This window comes from Phoenix dactylifera, chromosome 1, assembly GCF_051530095.1.
Source record: "Phoenix dactylifera cultivar Ajwa chromosome 1, Ajwa_hap1_PhDact_Kaust_v1.1, whole genome shotgun sequence".
Lineage (NCBI taxonomy): Eukaryota > Viridiplantae > Streptophyta > Magnoliopsida > Arecales > Arecaceae > Phoenix > Phoenix dactylifera.
The window spans coordinates 69,486,900-69,504,743 of record NC_143190.1 but is presented as its reverse complement, the minus strand read 5'-3'; positions in this window follow the sequence as shown (position 1 = coordinate 69,504,743).

Here is a 17,844-nt window from a genome sequence, read left to right as displayed (position 1 = left end):
CATAGGTAAGTAGGTAACTCTCACCTACATGATTGTGTGCAAAGGTTTTAGGTCAAAATATGCTTGTGAACTCTTTTTGTTTCTTTCACTGTGAATTCTTTAGGAGCTATTTATTGCCTTTTTACAATTCTAGACCATAGAGGACAGATAGTCACGAGAGTCTAAAATGCTGCAATAAGGTGTGTATTGCCTAACTCCAAACAATCTGTGATTCATAGAATCTAGTTATTTTATCAGATATCCTTTTCCTCTTGAATAAACTACTCAAATCCCAATACCAGTCCAGGATTGAAATTTTAGAACCGTCGGGAAGTGTTATTATAAAATACTTTATGCAACAAAAAGAGTAGGAGACGTTTGAAAATTTTGGCCTTCTATAATTGAGGTTTAAGCTGTCGTGGGACTGAAGTTATCTTGCTTTGCATGAGTGCTGCTGCGGATTACTGAACACAAAATTCCTACCAAAGAAAAAAACACACAAAATCGAATACTAAAAGAGCAGCACCAAAGGTTAAATATATCAAAATAAGAGGTATGGAGCTTTTCAAATTCCTAACAATTGTTGCTCCATGCTTTTTCCTACAAAGCAGTTGGTGCATTTGCGCTTGTTAACTGACATCTGTATTCTTTTCTGTTAGTTGTATATGAGTTATATTATTAGCTGTATATAAGCTGCATTAATTAGCTGTATATAAGCTGTATACATGAGCTGTACATAGCCACCTTCAACTATAAAAAGTGCGCTATAGCACTGCTTAAAGTATGGTATAAAGAACATATTTTTCTTTTCTTACTCCTGTTCCTCTCCCTCTACGTCTCTCTCTCTCTCATCTTCCTCTATGTTTCTCTATGTTAACGTTTTTTTTGGTCTTTTAAAAATCAAAATAATACTTGCTTGGACAGTTTAGTCTTTCCCAATTTGATAAGGGACGGGAGTTTGATTTCAGTTGAGAAATATATGGTAGAGAGGGTCGAGGATTAGGGCAAGTATATGGTATCACTACAAAAAAAAAGGAGAAATGCCGACGCATATACGCCGACGCTAGGCAAAAGCGTCGGCGGTCACAACGCTAGATGGGAGCCAAGGTGATTAGACGATGCTTAAAAGCGTCGTCGGAGGCCAAATAAACCACTTCAACTTGATCGGCCCCCACCCCACTCCAACTCGACCGGCCTGCCGCCTGCTGCCCTCCTTATCCCTAACCCCTGATCCGGAGCCATGGCCATGGTCCAGCTCCAAATAGGGGGAGGAGATGCTCTAGCCCCAAAGGAAAGTGACGGCCCTTTTCTTCTCTCCTCCTCCTCCCCTCTCTCTCTCTCTCCCCTCCCTCTATTTATATTTCTACTTCGTTTTGGGGTTTCAATCCGGCGGAGAGGGGATGGCGATGGAGAGAGGGTGTAAGAGCAGCGGCGGAGAGCCGCACGTCCTCGCCGTCGACGATAGCTCCATCGACCGGAGGGGTTTTCAGATTTTTTCATGGTGCTGGGGATGCACCATGATCCTGCCTTGGTAGTCTCGGTCCAAAGTCCTGTAGGTGCCTCTCTTTATCTTCTTTTCTTTTTTCTTTCTTCATTCATTCTTTTTTTTAGATAAATAATATAGTTTCAGAGAACGAACTTTGATTGAATTTTTATCTCTCTCTCTTTTACAGTGACGGCTGTGGATAGCGGGAAGAGAGCTATGGAGCTCCTGGGCTAGGTATGGCCATTTATTTAAATCTTTTTAAGCTATATGTATCGAATATATTTTTTCTTAGGATTAATATGTGAATATAAGATTTGGGTTTACTAGATGCCAGAGATGACCGAGTACGAGCTCTCCAATAGATTTCAGAATAGTGATGGAAATGGAGCCCCCTCCCTTGCCTCTTCCTTTTCTTCTTTGTCGCCTCCGAACGATCAGGGCTTATAAGTCGTTCTCAAGGCCCCCAGAGATTTGTAAATAATTTTTTTTAAAAAAATATTTATAACGACGCTTATAAGCATCGGAATAGAGTATTTTTTTTTTGTAGGATTAGGGATTTGCCGATGCTTTATAAGCGTCGGCAAATTCCTATTTTTGCCGATACTTTCATGTAGCGTCTGCAAAAACTTTTGCCACTCCGGTATCACCGACGCTTTTGCGACGCTTTGATTTGCGTCGCCAGAACTTTAGCCGACGCTTATAAGCATCGGTAAAGGTTATAAAAAGCGCCGGAAAAGATGAGTTTTCCTATAGTATATAGGAAGAATGATTAGGCTCTTTTAAACTCAAAAGGGCCCCAATCTATTAGACTGGGCTTGTTCATTATTTTGTAAGTGCTACATTCCTCGATGAAGGTTGGCCCATGGACATTCCTTACTCAAATTCCACGAGCTTTTGTCCATCATTTTTGAATCTCCCTCACTTCTAAAATGTCACTATTCTCTCTATAGGCCATATATCCTCATATTTAAGTAGAAAATGTCTTGTAATTTATTTAGATCTCCCTTAAATAAATGGAAAATGGCAGTCACATTTACAAGACAAGGGCCATATACTGCAAAATTTTCGAAAACGCTAAACGGCTATCCATTTACTCACGTGCACTGCACCTGTCCAGCATCAATGAAAAAGGGATAAAAAAGGTAACTTAGGTTTTTCTTTTTTCCTTTTTCCTTTTAACCATATTTTTTTATTTATTTTTATTTTTTTAACAACTTTCATTTTTTTGAAAAATAATTGAAGTCAAAAGTTTTCACTTCCATCTTTTCTTTTAAGTGGGTATATACCCCTTTCTTTTTTTCCTCCCCTCGACACAACCTTCATCTATTTGTCTCAAGCACATAGTTGTGTACGTCACCGCCATCAAGTATATCGGTCTCTCCTACCTAACCGATGGTCGGATCGAGTCCACCATCAACCTCCTCCATCAGACACCTCCTCTCCCTCACCTTCTACTCTGTTTTGCTTCCCTGATGCCGGACCAAATTTTAAATGGAAGCAGAATAAGAGGGGAAGAAAAGGAGGAAGAAGAAGAGAAGAAGGAGAAGGGAGGAGAAGAGAAGAAGAGGAAAACGTGGGGGAAAGAAATTCTTAATTCTTCATTGACCCTAATCAACATAAAAGTTCCCTATAAATAGGGCCCAATAAGAACAATTAAAATAAAACCCCTTACACAAGATAGAACCCACAAATAAGCCCTAAAATGCAAATGAGTCTCGAAATAAAATAAACCACAAATAAACTCCTAAATGCAAATAAACCTAGAAATAAAATAAACAAATATGCAAATAAGATGGGGACCTAGCTGATGTCCCCATCATTCCCTCTATGTCTTCAACGAGTTTGCCACCACCACCGACAATGACATCGCCTATTGATCTTGTGGCCATCCAGGTGGCTATGCCTGCTGCTGTCTCCGACATCACTCAAACCTACTCCATCCTCCAACTATGAGGTCGTCAACAATGTTTGAGGTCCCTGCTGGCTCATTTTAGTCTCAATATCGTCGAGCAACTCCACTTATTGTCTGCAAAAAAGAAAAACTACAATTTGATCCTATTAAGTTTGGGCCATCTCACATGCATCCCTCATCTTTAAAATATTTCAAAATGGGTCTACGTGCTTCTAAATTGTTCCATAGAGGTTGTTGGCTCTCCATTTGCCCGCCATTTGAAATGACCATAATACCCTAACCCTCTTCAAATATTTTCTCTCTCAACTTTTTTGGCGGTGGTCGGTGGAGAATGAGATAGAGATCGACGCTCCCTGCCTTCCTCCCATCCTCTCTTATCACCCCACCGCGATCTTACCCACCTCCTCTCCACTCCACTACAAGCTCCTTCCCATCCTCTCTTTATCTCCTCGCCGCCATCCCACCTACTTCCTCTCCCTTCGACCGCAACCTCTTCCTATCCTCTCTTATCTTCCCCTCCTCATCCTCTCTTAATTTCATTTTTTTTTTTTTTGTGGATTTGGTTTTGGTGATGAGATGAATTGCATAAGAAATCCAGCGTTAAGCCTTCCATTTTATAAACTTCCATGAACTCGGAGAACCCAAGCAAAACAGAAGCTGACATTTCCATGACATGCATGTGTTCATCTCTCCTCAATATCTAATAACAAGTAGGAGTGTTGTCATGGCTTCGAACCCAAGCCTCTTGCTTCACATCCTTTTATTTTATTCTCGTTCTCTTACACGAGGAGATAAATTAACATCCTCCCAGCACATGAAGACGAGACTATTATAACACCATAAAATCATGAAAGACGAATACTTCAGTAAGATTTAAAACATGATTAGAGGTTATAGCATTCCCATCACATATCTCCAACCAACATCCAGTCCATTTTTATCTTCGTACATGCATGATAGCATATTCGTGCCCATTGCTTTTATCCATCCTAGAAATCTCACTTTAAAAAAAGGAGAGATCAAGAAGAACTAAATCATCTTCTTCTCATAACGGTATGGTTCCGTGGGCTTCTTCCCTCCACTGCCGCCATCCCAGCCATATAGCTTTTTCTTAACAGATAGTGGATCTTTTCATTTGGAGATTGATCTTAGTAAAGCATTTTCCGACCAACGGCAAGAAAAGCCAACGTGGATGATGGGTGGTGTTGCTGGAAATTTGGACCCGGGGGCGACCAGTGGCTGAGAGGGAGGAGCTCCGGCGTGAGATGGAGGGCGGCGGTCCGTCGGCGGGCGGCATCCTCCAGGGGACCTGCAAAAAGCTGGTGGCCGGGGTTTTCGGCGCCGGCCCTCCGATGCTTAAGTCAGAGGGGACTAATGTGTAGAGGGAGAGAAGGTATTTTTTCAAGTTTCAGAGTTCGGACCCGCTCTAAGAGGGAGGGGTTTCCCTTTTATAGAGGGGTACAGAATTACCTGTGATGTGACGGGGCGAACGGGTTACCGTCATGATTGAGCATGATCGTGTGAATTAATGCATGATCGTGTGAATTAATGCATTGCCGTGGAAGATCAAGCCGGGGCCAGTGAGTTGTCATGGCTGATCGGACGTAGCTGAGAGGGCCAACTGCTTGCCGTGGAGGGCTTGAGATCCGTAGATAGCATGCGCATTGATTGTTGAGTGAGCCGGAGATCAGCGGAGGCTAAGCGCATTAATTGTTGAGTGAGCTGGAGATCTGCGGAGGCTATGTGCCTTAATTGTTGCAGGGGCATGGTCCCCGGTCGAATTGCAGAAGGATGTGACCGCAGCGGGTGGATATAAGGTCGGGCTTCCGGGTCGGGCGTCTCGGAGTCGAGCGCCTGGTCGGGCGCCAGGTCGAGAGCCCTGAGGTCGGGCGTCCTCAAGTCGGGCGCCTCCAGGTCGGGCGTCTCCAGGTCGGGCGCCTCCAGGTCGGACGCCCTCAATCACGTGCTGGCGATGCGCTCACGTGTTTCAGGGTGATTCATTTTTTCCCCAATAGGTGGCATTGTAGTGGAGCGGCACGCATGAATGGCCTCCTTACAGGAATTCATGAAGTAGATTAAGATCTTCACCCTGAATAAGAAGATTGTTGCTGGAAATTGGACCCAAGGGTGACCACTTGGCTGAGAAGGAGGAGCTCCGGGATGAGCGGTACGTCGGCGGGCTGCGTCCTCCGAGGGACCTGCAAAAAGCTGGTGGCCGGGGCTTCCGGCGCCGGCCCTCCAATGCTTAAGTCAGAGGGGGGCTTTAGTGGAGAAAGAGAGATATTGCAAGCGGGGGTCTCTGAGTCAGAATCAAGAAGAATCCCCTTTAAAGAGGAAGAAGTTTTTCTTTTATAGGAGGGATACAGGGTTACCTGTGATGTGACCGGACGAATTAAATGAGTTACCATCAAGATTGAGTGTGGTCATCTGAATTAATGCGTTGCCGTGGAGGACGGGACTGGAGCTAATGAGTTATTGTGGGTGACCGAACGTAATTGAGTGAGTCGATGAGTTGCCGTGGATGGCCTGAAATTTTGAGTAAGCCGGAGATCCGTGGAGACCATGCGCATTAATTGTTGACAGTCGTAGCAGGGTATGGTCCCTGGTTGATGTGTCGTGGCGTGGCCGGCAAACAAAGAATGGTACGGTGAGACTGCTGCAGGGCGTGGCCGCAGCATGTGGACGACGAGCTCGGTCTTCTGAGCTCGGCTGCATAAGCTCGGCCTACATGAGCTCCGTCTTCTGAGCCGGCATGTGGTCAGGCTTGCTGTCGGATTTGGGTGCTTTAATTGTACTTGTGGGGGGGTCCACTGTTCCCCCAACACTACCCCCGACTTTCGAATTCGAGCTACTTTTTGGCTCGGACGAAGGAGGTAGTCCAGTCGTCGATTGTCCTGTAATATAGCCAAATGTATATGGAGATGTATGTGCTAAGTAGGGTGTACCTCTCGTGTAGTCGGAGCTAATGGCCTTAAGCCGAGCTGTCCAAGCGGAGCTAAGCGACTTTACTCTGAGATCGACTTCAGCAGCCTTCTTTGGCTTGTGGTCGACTCAGCAGGGTGCCCCCACTCAGATCGAGACGTGTTGTTGTAAGAGACATCGAATGGCATTGAAAGGCATCGAATGGCGTTGAATGGCGTGAAAATGGCGTTGGATGTCGTCGAAGTGGCGTCGAATGTCGTTGAATGGCGTCGAATCCCATCGAAGGTCGTCGAAGGACGTCGAATGGTATCGAATGTCGTTGAAGGTCGTCGATGGATGTCAAATAGCGTCGAATGTCGTCGAATGGCATCGATGGACGTCGAATGGCGTCGAAGGTCGTCGAAGGGCGTCGAAGGTCGTCGAATGGCGTCAAATATCGTCGAATGGCATTGAATATCGTCGAAGAACGTCGAAATGGCATCCCGAGCTTGGTCGGGGCATCATTGAAGACACATACAAAAGACGGACTTCGTCCGTTGGCGATCGTGTGCCCTTATTCGGAGCGGGGCGACGTTGGAGATAGAGATACCCGTAGGTCGTTTTTTGGATTCTCCGACCTGAAAATAGATAAAATATTGAAATTATTTGAAGCCAAAATGGCATTCCGTACCTTTTGGAGATATTTTGATGGCTCTCGAGCTTCAAAGTTCCTCAGGACTTGGCTCAGCACCGGCCTTCTGAGGTTGGCCTTTGGAGCTCGTTCTTCTGAGCTCGGTCTGCATGAGCTCGACCTGTGTGAGCTCGGCCTGCATGAGCTCGATCTTCTGAGCTCGGCCTGCATGAGCTCGATCTTCTGAGCTCGGCTGCATGAGCTCGGCCTTTTGGATCATGAGAGGATTTAACTTCATAGTACTTTCTTGGGATGGAATCTCCTGTGAATCTAGCCAGTGGAGCGCTCATCCTTTGGAAGGCATTGCAAAATAAGGCATCAGCTGAACTTTCATTATGTAAAATTCTTTTTAAAGCCTTGCAATGATGAAGAAAATAGCTACAACATCATCATAAAGAGGGCTCAACACCCTTTTGGTCTTCATCGGAAAAGAAGATGACTTTCACAGTGTACGGATGCTTTGAAGAAGCTCATTCTTTCGAGCTCGATGCTTCAGGCGCCTCTACTCACCCGTCCTCTGATGATATTGTTGATGCCCGCGAGAGGTCAGTTGTCGTCCCGCTCCTCACGCGGCACTGGATTTTGTTCCTCAGGCTCTCTCCTGTAGGCATGATCATGGACAAAACAACTCAACCGACCACGGCAGACAAGTGCCTCAATCTCATCATGGAGCTCGTAGCAATCCTCCGTATTATAGCCGTGATCTCGGTAGAAGTGGCAGTACTTTTTTGAGTGCTTCCGCGACTCTGTCGGTCGCATCCTCAATGGAGATCGGAGGTAGTGATAAGTGCTTGATAATCTATAATTTAGTTATCTTTCCATAGCACTTATCAATGTTCTTAAATTGATAAATACGTATTTTACCATAAAATTGAATGATCATTGAAATAAATTTAAAATATGGTAAAAAGCAAATAATTCTTTTCTTAAATCAGACTCTGAACTTGTCTCTCTCTTGTTTGCAATCTTTCATGAAAATTACAGGAAAACATATAAGGAGGAGATTGTGTTGACCCGGTTTGGTAACCTGATAGAATTGTAGTCAAGCTAAGGTTATAATTAAATGGATTTTGGTCCTGATTCGATCGAAAGTTATAATTTATTTTGTATGGGGCAGAGGTTTGATTAACCCTTTTTATTAGGTCACGGTCCTGTTTTTAGTCTTGTCTAGTCGAGTTCGATCTGAAGCAGCTTAGCAAGAATTAAATTTAAATGACAATGGGCTCAAGGACAAGTCAACCATCATGACCCACCTCAAACCCAAAGTCAATTCTCAACCAATTCCTTACCTACCTTCATATAAAATTTATAAATTTAAAACAAAAAAAAGGGGAAATAAGGAATATAATAAAAATAATTCTGGGGAGAATCACTTATTCACTGTTCATATGAACAGTGTCCCGTAAAAACACTGTTCACATGAACAGTGAGAAATAATGTAATAATAATAAAAAAAAATAATATATATAACTCTTTCACTGTTTATCTTCTTCCTCCCGTTATCCATTCTTCCCGTGATCCCGCCTCACAGAGCGCCCCCCTGCCCGTTCCAGCCGACGCTCCAATCCTCCACGCGGTGCAGCCGGCGACCAGATCCTCCGCCTCTTCATCCGCCTGCATCTCCGCCTCCGCACAGCTGCCATTCCGGGCGTCCGAGACAAGCTCCGCATGCTCCCAGCGTATCACGCCATGGATCCGGCCACCTCCTTCTTCCGCTCCTCCCAGCATCGCGTCCCAGCCGCTCTCGGAGTCAGCCATCCCTCCGCATCAGGCGTCCGGCGATCCCGCATCCATTCCTTCCACGGTCCAAAGAAAGAAGTCGTCCGGAGCAATCGTCCCAGCCATCCTACAACCAAATCTCCTCCATGATCAACGCTTCCAGCATCCCATGAGATCAGGCATGAGCCCAAGCATCTAGCCGTCCCCCTCTTCCGGATTTGAGCCATCCATCCGCGATCTGTCCTCCGCTTCTTCTTCCGCGATGCATCCGGAGCCAGCCATCACGTTGATATCGCGGCTCCTCCCATCGAGTATCCCGGATTTGCATCCCCACCGGCACGCTCCCAAGGGATCCATCATCGGGTGAGAGGGTCTATATGAAGGAGCCATCGGCAGGAAGAAAGAGGGGAGAGCTCGGTTCGAAAGAAAACAGGGGAACCCCTGTTTCGGTGAAGAAGAAGAAGGAGAAAGCCGAGAGAAAGAAATAAAAAAAAGAAGAGAGAGGGGAGGAGAGAGAATAGTTTGTGATATATTGGGAAGAATGGGAGGTGAAGGCTTTCATTTGAAGATGGAAGGACATCCGGCCACCATGCGCGGCTAAACGTCTAGTCTAGGGCTGGATGAAGCCCTAGCAATGTAACAGGGCATTGTAGTTCTTACTCTTTTAATCTTTTTGGAGTTTGTTTAAATTCTCATTCTCAATGAAACATTATTTTATGATCTTTAAACCTTGAGCATGCCATTTACTATTCATGTTTGCTAAAGTAGTCTAAGATGATCCATGCCTAGGAAGATGAGATGTGCTATACCCTAGATTAGCATACTTAGGTAGACACTTCATGCTATACCGAAGATGGATCTTCCTAAAACTCTTTATGTTTTTATTTTAAAAGGCTTGTAGCCAAAATTGCATGCCTCTCCAAAAGATAAAAACTAAGAACACAATCCTTGATGCAATGCTATGTGGTGGATTCCAAACCCTAGATCTATTTACTTTGATAAAATTTCAATTCGTACTCATAGATTAATTTAGTTAAATCAAGTTAGCAAATCCTTCTTTTTGATTTATTTTTTTAAAAAAAATAACTTGTCTCCAATCCCTGTGGACCGACACCCGTAATCACTATCCTACGGGATACGTGCTATTGCGTGGTTTATTTTCAAAATTGAAAGAACCGATCAATTTTTGGCGCCGTTGCCGGGGATTGCTAACATAGTTATTTTCCTTATTAAAAAAAATTATTTAAAAATTAAAAAAAAATTTCTTTAAAAAATTTTCTATTATTGTTACTTTTCTTATCTTCTTTTTCTCCCTTACTAATTTTTATTTTTATTTTTATTTTTTTTTATATATTATTTGATCAGGAATCGAGAAAAAAAAATCTGGGATGATCAAAAGGAGAACTGCCGGAAAAGAAATGCTGTAGAGGTTTGCAAAAAAAAAAAAATTAAATTGCTGGGGAAATTCCCTTTGGTAACCTCTAAACTTTTCTTATTAATTATTGGTTTGAAATTTTGTGGTGATTGTTTGATTTTAATTATAGCAAAATTGTGAATGCATGCTTGATACACATACACAAATCAATTTGCACATAGTAAGGGCAATCACCCCAACAAGATAAGAGCCGGATTTCATCACCGGACTCTTGCCCAACTTAGGTGAACTCAATCTCACATAGTGTCATCTTTAATTAAAATCAATTAGACGTTGGCCCCTAGGGACATTCGAGCTCAATAGGACGAAGATCACCGAAGGTTGCACCAATTTCGCTCTGTGGCTTAGTTGATGTCTAGGCAAGCTTTGTCCCTATAAGGGAGACAGTTCATCTGTTCGAGGCAAGTGGGTTTTAAGTGGGACCTTTGCGAACGCATCGTGACCCCTCCACTTACCTGGGAGCTTACCTGGTCAACTCGGTTCATTAGACCGGATTGGAGGCTTAGATGCCCTCTTCAAACCAGTTAGGAGCTGTCTAGTGATTTTAGGACAAATCAAGGACTGATATGTTTTTCTTTTATTGCATGCTTGATTGATCGAGTACTAGTGTATGCACGGTAGTCGTTCTAGAGTACAAAACCTATTACCTTTTGACCCTGAAATAGAACGAACCCTTAGGAACATTCGAGCTAAGATCAAAACATTAGGATCATCCCCACCTCTTAAGATGGCTGAAGAACAACCCAAACTCCTGAGGGAGTACTTTACTCCCATCATTTACACTTCCCCATCTTGCATTCGATTACCTGAAGTAGCAGCGGTACAATATGAAATAAAGTCTAGTGTGATCCAAATGCTTCCATCTTTTTATGGGCTCACCAATGAAGACCCATATAAACACCTAGATGAATTCCTTGAGATTTGCACCACTGTCAAGATTCAAAATTTCACTGATGATGCTTTAAAACTTAGATTATTCCCCTTCTCCCTTAAAGATAGAGCTAAGCAATGGCTGAATTCTTTAGAGACCAATTCGATTCATTCCTGGGGTCAAATGCAACAGGAATTTCTTAAAAAATACTTTCCCATAGGAAGAACGAACCAGTTTAGACGTGCCATTACAAGCTTCTCCCAAACCGAGGGAGAAGAATTTCATGAAACTTGGGAGAGATTTCGTGACCTAATCCGTAAATGCCCACATCATCAAATACCTAAGTGGCAGCTAGTGCAATGCTTCTATGATGGATTGACTGAACGAAACCGTCATATGATTGATGCTGCATGCGGGGGGACTTTCATGCTTCGAAATGAGCATGAAGCATGGCAATTATTTGAAAATCTTAATGAAAACTCCCTCCACCATGCTTCATGTTCTCGTCAAGCACCCCCAAATTTTCAAAGAAAAGGGGCCATTTGTGAAATAAGTCATTCTATGGACCTGTCTAGCAAGGTAGATGCATTGTCCCATAAGATTGACCAACTAATGATAGGAGGACATGTCGTTAGCTCTTCCCAAGCACAAGTGTGTGCTATCTGTTCTAGCCCATCACATTCTATTCATGAGTGCCCCTCAGCACCCCAATTTCCCGAACTCGTGCAAGAACACATCAATGCTGCCCAAACACAGCCCAGACCGGGTAATGATCCATTTTCCAATACATATAATCCGGGATGGCGGAATCATCCAAATTTCTCTTGGAGACAGCAAGCTTCGAACTCTGCCCAACCCCACTCTCAAAATTTTCAAAATCCTCAGAATTTTCATCTCTACCGTCCCTCAACTCAATTTCAATACCCTCCCCCTCCAACCCAAAGAAATACAGCCTTTGAGGAGAAGGTGTTGACTGCCCTTCAAGGTTTGGAGGCAAATACACAACTATTGCACTCTCACACACAATCAATTGCTAAGCTAGAATCCCAAATGGGTCAACTAGCCAATGCATTAAATAAACGAGAGGAAGGTAAGCTTCCAAGTCAACCAATGAGTAATCCAAGGGGACAATACGTGGCTCAAGAAACCCGACTAAATCATGAGCAAGCCAATGCTTTGACTACCCTAAGGAGTGGTCGTATAATAGATAATAAGGTTGGGGAGAGTAACAATAAGGAAGATGAAGAAGAGGAGAGGAATGTTTCACATGAAAACCCAAAACCTTCTTCAGCTAGTCCACCATCTGTCACAACCCATACTCCAAAGGCTCCATTTCCTGAAGCACTTAATGCACCCACTCCCTTTGGCAAGAAGGGAACTTCACTAGAAGAGATGATGGAGGTGTTCAAACAAGTTAAAATCAACCTTCCACTTCTTGATGCCATCAAACAAGTTCCCTCCTATGCCAAATTTCTCAAAGACCTTTGCACCCAAAAGCGAAAATCTAGGACACATGTGCCTAAAAAGGTCTTACTTACTGAACAGGTAAGTTCCATTCTCCAATACAACACCCCTCCAAAATTCAAAGATCCTGGCGCTCCCACTATTTCCTGTGTCATAGGAGATAACTCCATTGACCGAGCGCTCTTAGATCTAGGGGCAAGTGTGAATCTTCTACCCTATTCAGTCTATGAGAAATTTGGGTTAGGTGAATTAAAACCTACCTCGGTGTCCTTACAATTGGCCGATCGATCTGTGAAGATACCACGGGGGATGATTGAAGATGTTCTTGTCAAGGTAGACAAATTCTATTTTCCAGTAGATTTTATCGTCCTTGACATGGAACATGTGCCCAACCTAAAAAAACAAATCCCTGTGATTCTTGGTCGTCCCTTTTTAGCGACAGCCAATGCATGCATTAACTGTAGAACTGGGGCAATGGATATATCATTTGGGAACATGAAAATTAAATTGAATGTGTTTCATGCCGCTGACCAACATGTGAGGGAAGACGAGTGTTGCCTAATTGACGAAATGGATGATCTTGTAGAGGAAGCCCTTCCCTATATCTTAGCAGATGACCCCTTAGAGGCATGTCTGGCCCATTTTGACATTGACAACTTTGATATAGACAAGGCCATGGAAGAAGTTAACATCTTACTTGACAATCAATCTCCTGTGAGTTCCCTTTCTTGGAAGAGCCGACCTGAACCTCTTCCTCCCATTGCTAGCGCGCCACTTTGTCCTTCCATTCACTTTGTCCTTCCATTGATTCACCACCTAAACTTGAGTTAAAGCCACTTCCAACAAATCTTAAGTATGCCTTTCTAGGACCAGAAGATAGCCTCCCTGTAATTATCGCAGCCAACTTATCTACTGAACAGGAGGGTAAACTTTTGAGGGTGCTAGAAGAGAATAAACATGCCATAGGATGGTCTGTAGCCGATTTGAAAGGGGTTGACCCCTCTGTTTGCATGCATCGAATTCATCTCGAAGATGATGCAAAGCCCACCCGAGAAATGCAAAGAAGACTCAATCCTAACATGAAGGAGGTAGTCAAGAAAGAAGTGGTGAAGTTATTAGATGCCGGAATCATTTATCCAATTTCTGATAGTAAGTGGGTGAGTCCGACACAAGTGGTACCCAAGAAATCAGGTATCACTGTGGTTGAAAATACGGAAGGAGAATTGATACAAACACGGACAACCACGGGTTGGCGCGTGTGCATTGACTACAGAAAACTTAATTCAATGACTAGGAAGGACCATTTCCCTCTACCTTTCATAGATCAAATTTTGGAACGGTTGGCTGGTCAAGGTTTCTACTGCTTCTTAGATGGTTATTCTGGATATAACCAAGTACCTGTCTACCCGGACGATCAAGAGAAGACCACCTTTACTTGCCCATTTGGAACATTTGCATATAGGAGGATGCCTTTTGGACTATGTAATGCACCCGCAACTTTTCAACGATGCATGATGGCCATCTTTTCAGATATAGTGGAAAACTTTCTAGAAGTGTTCATTGATGATTTCTCAGTTTTTGGCCTATCTTTTGATGATTGTCTAGACAATTTGACCTTAGTTTTGAAAAGATGTAAGGAGACCAACCTAGTACTAAGTTGGGAAAAGAGCCATTTTATGGTTCAAGAAGGCATAGTTTTAGGACACGTCGTGTCCAAGAGGGGCATTGAAGTAGATAAAGCCAAAGTCGATCTTATTTCCAATCTTCCTCCACCAAAAACTGTGAAACAAATCCGATCATTCCTTGGCCATGCTGGTTTCTACCGTCGCTTTATTCAGGATTTCAGTAAGATTTCCAAACCCTTGTGCAATCTTCTTGCCAAGGACACTCCCTTTGTCTTTGATAAAACATGCGAGGAAGCATTTGAAAATCTTCGCTCGAAATTGACCACTGCACCTATCATACGGCCCCCTAATTGGACCCTTCCATTTGAACTAATGTGTGATGCATCCGACTATGCTATTGGGGCAGTCTTAGGGCAACGGCTAGATAAAGTACCTCATGTCATTTACTATGCTAGTAAAGCACTCTCAGATGCACAATTAAACTACACCACCACTGAGAAAGAATTGCTAGCGGTAGTAGTCGCACTAGACAAGTTTCGATCTTACCTATTAGGATCCAAGGTTACCGTATTCACTGATCATGCTGCCCTTCGACACCTTCTTGCAAAGAAGGACACCAAACCCCGTCTGATTCGATGGATTCTTTTACTACAAGAATTCGACCTAGAAATTCGTGACAAGAAAGGAACTGCAAATGTCGTAGCAGACCACTTATCTAGGATTCTTCTTGAGCCCTCTAAGAATACCTCACCCTTACATGATGCTTTCCCAGATGAACAATTATTTGGGGTACAAGGAATGAAAACGCCATGGTTTGCAAACATAGTAAATTACCTTGCCATAGGACGAATTCCTGATGATTGGTCAACTCAAGACAAGAACCGATTCTTTTCACAAGTAAAGTTCTATTATTGGGATGATCCCGATCTATTCAAGTATTGTCCCGATCAAGTAATCCGTCGATGTGTCCCCGAATGCGAATTTCAAAGTATTCTTTCATTCTGCCATTCACAAGCTTGTGGGGGACATTTTGGGGGTAGAAAAACTGCAGCAAAAGTTTTACAAAGTGGATTTTATTGGCCCACACTTTTCAAAGATGCCCATAACTTTTGCCAAACTTGTGAACGGTGCCAACGGATGGGTACAATCTCTCGTAGAGATATGATGCCTCTCAATCCTATTTTAATTGTAGAAATCTTTGATGTCTGGGGTATTGACTTCATGGGCCCTTTCCCACCATCCTTTGGTTTCGAATATATTCTGGTAGGGGTTGATTATGTTTCAAAATGGGTAGAAGCTGTCGCCACTAAAACTAATGACCACAAGGTTGTGATTAAATTTTTAGATGAAAACATCTTTTGTCGTTTTGGTACACCCCGAGCCATTATCAGTGATGGGGGATCTCATTTTTGCAACCGATCTTTCGAGGCTTTGGTTCGCAAATATAACATCACTCACAAAGTTGCTACCCCATACCATCCCCAAACGAGTGGACAAGTCGAGGTGTCCAATAGAGAGTTAAAACACATCTTAGAGAAAACGGTACGTCCCGATAGGAAAGATTGGTCTCAAAGGATAAATGATGCACTCTGGGCTTACCGTACCGCCTACAAAACTCCTATTGGCATGTCCCCCTACCGATTAGTTTTTGGTAAAGCTTGTCACTTACCGGTAGAACTTGAACACAGAGCTTTCTGGGCTATCAAAAAGTTTAACTTAGATATGACAGTAGCTGGTCCTCACCGAAAACTCCAACTAAGTGAACTTGAAGAATTGCGCAATGAGGCTTATGAAAATGCTAAAATTTATAAAGCAAGGACTAAGGCTTTTCATGATAAAAATATTAACCGTAAGTCCTTCGAACCTGGTCAAAAGGTTTGGCTGTTCAATTCAAAGTTGCGACTCTTCCCGGGTAAACTTTGCTCTAGGTGGGATGGACCATTCGTAGTGAAAAAGGTTTTTCCTTATGGTGCAGTAGAGATCCAACACCTCAATGGTGAACATATTTTAAAAGTCAATGGTCAAAGGTTAAAACCTTATGTGGACTGTGTTACCGATGGGCAATCGATCGAATCCCTTAATTTGACGAACCCTATTTATCAAAATAATTAAGGATGCACCATGTCTGGCTGAAGACAATAAACTTAGCGCTTGTTGGGAGGCAACCCAATTCTCTTAGATTATTTCTTAACATTGAGGACAATGTTAGGTTTAGGTTTGGGGGTATTCATCTTGATTTTCATCAAAAAAAAAAAGTTAAAAAAATAATAAAAAAAATCATCTTTAAAAAAAAAATTAAAAATACTTTTTTTAAAAAAAATGTGTTTATTTTCATAAAATAATAATAATAAAAAAAATTTTGTTAAAAAAAGAAAAAAAAAGAAAAAAAAAAACCTAATTTATATACATTTATGCGAGAATGATAAACACACAAGGTATATAAAATCTAACAGCCCAATGACTAGTGGGAAGTAATACAAATTTAAGTTCTTTTTATTAAGTCTCTCTTAGGGAGTTGTAAGCTAATTAATACTTTGAAATTTCACTACACACTGGCCGACCCTTCTAAGGTCTAGGCTCGACATTATGTTGATAGTATAGTAGCAACCTTGGACCCTGATGAATCATACTTATCTAATCCAATAAAAAAAAAAAATCAATAAAAATGGATTTAGTCAGGAACATCGAAAAGGGCTACCTATTGTCAAAGGTCAAGTGGGCTTGTGATGAGGACTCCGAGCATAAGTCCGTAGGGGAGTCTTGATGCCCGACACCTTATGCCAACTGGTGTGAGAGTTGTCGACTGATTGCTCGTTACACGGAGAAATCACCACAAGAGTAAAAGTGCACCATTTATATATCTTTCTTAAAAAAAAAAGAAAAAAAAAAGAAAAAAAATGCTGTATTGACCGAAAAGACAATAGTGTGAAAGCCGTCATTGTAAAAATTCGAGTAAACTGGAATATTACAGATAAAGCCCGTGAGGTACTAAAGTAAACATCCACAACTCTCGAAATCCTGCAGATAAGATGATTTTGAATCAGTGAGTAGGTTCCTTCGACCAATCCTTGGAAACTACTGGTATTAGCAATATTTTGGAGATCCGAACTCTTAGCTTGGGTACGGTCCAGATTTCACTGAGCACTCCAGTATAAATAAGTCTTACAACTCCCTAACGGAAACTTAATGACTTCAACTTGAATTGCATCTTGACCTAGGATTTGGGCTGATTTAGTAAATAAAACCGTGTGTGCTTTGAAATTTTCATCATTTATGTATCTTAAATTAGATTTTAATAAAAAAAAGAGAGAGAGTTTTTGAAATTCTTTACTAGTATGCATTTGGAATTTGATTTTCACTTCATAGATCAATCAATCTAAAAAAAAAAAAAAAAAGAATAACAATAATAATAAATGATTTACTGAAGTTTGTGGGTATCTTCGCTGAAAATCCTCACGAGACTACAACTCGTCCACTAGGGTAACCTAGGGGTTTAAAGCCTTGTTACATATGGTAAATATAATCGCGATGCCTGCGAAAGTGAGTTAGAGTTGTTCTTTTCTAGTTTTATTTTGCTCGAGGACTAGCAAAACATAAGTTTGGGGGTGTGATAAGTGCTTGATAATCTATAATTTAGTTATCTTTCCATAGCACTTATCAATGTTCTTAAACTGATAAATACGTATTTTACCATAAAATTGAATGATCATTGAAATAAATTTAAAATATGGTAAAAAGCAAATAATTCTTTTCTTAAATCA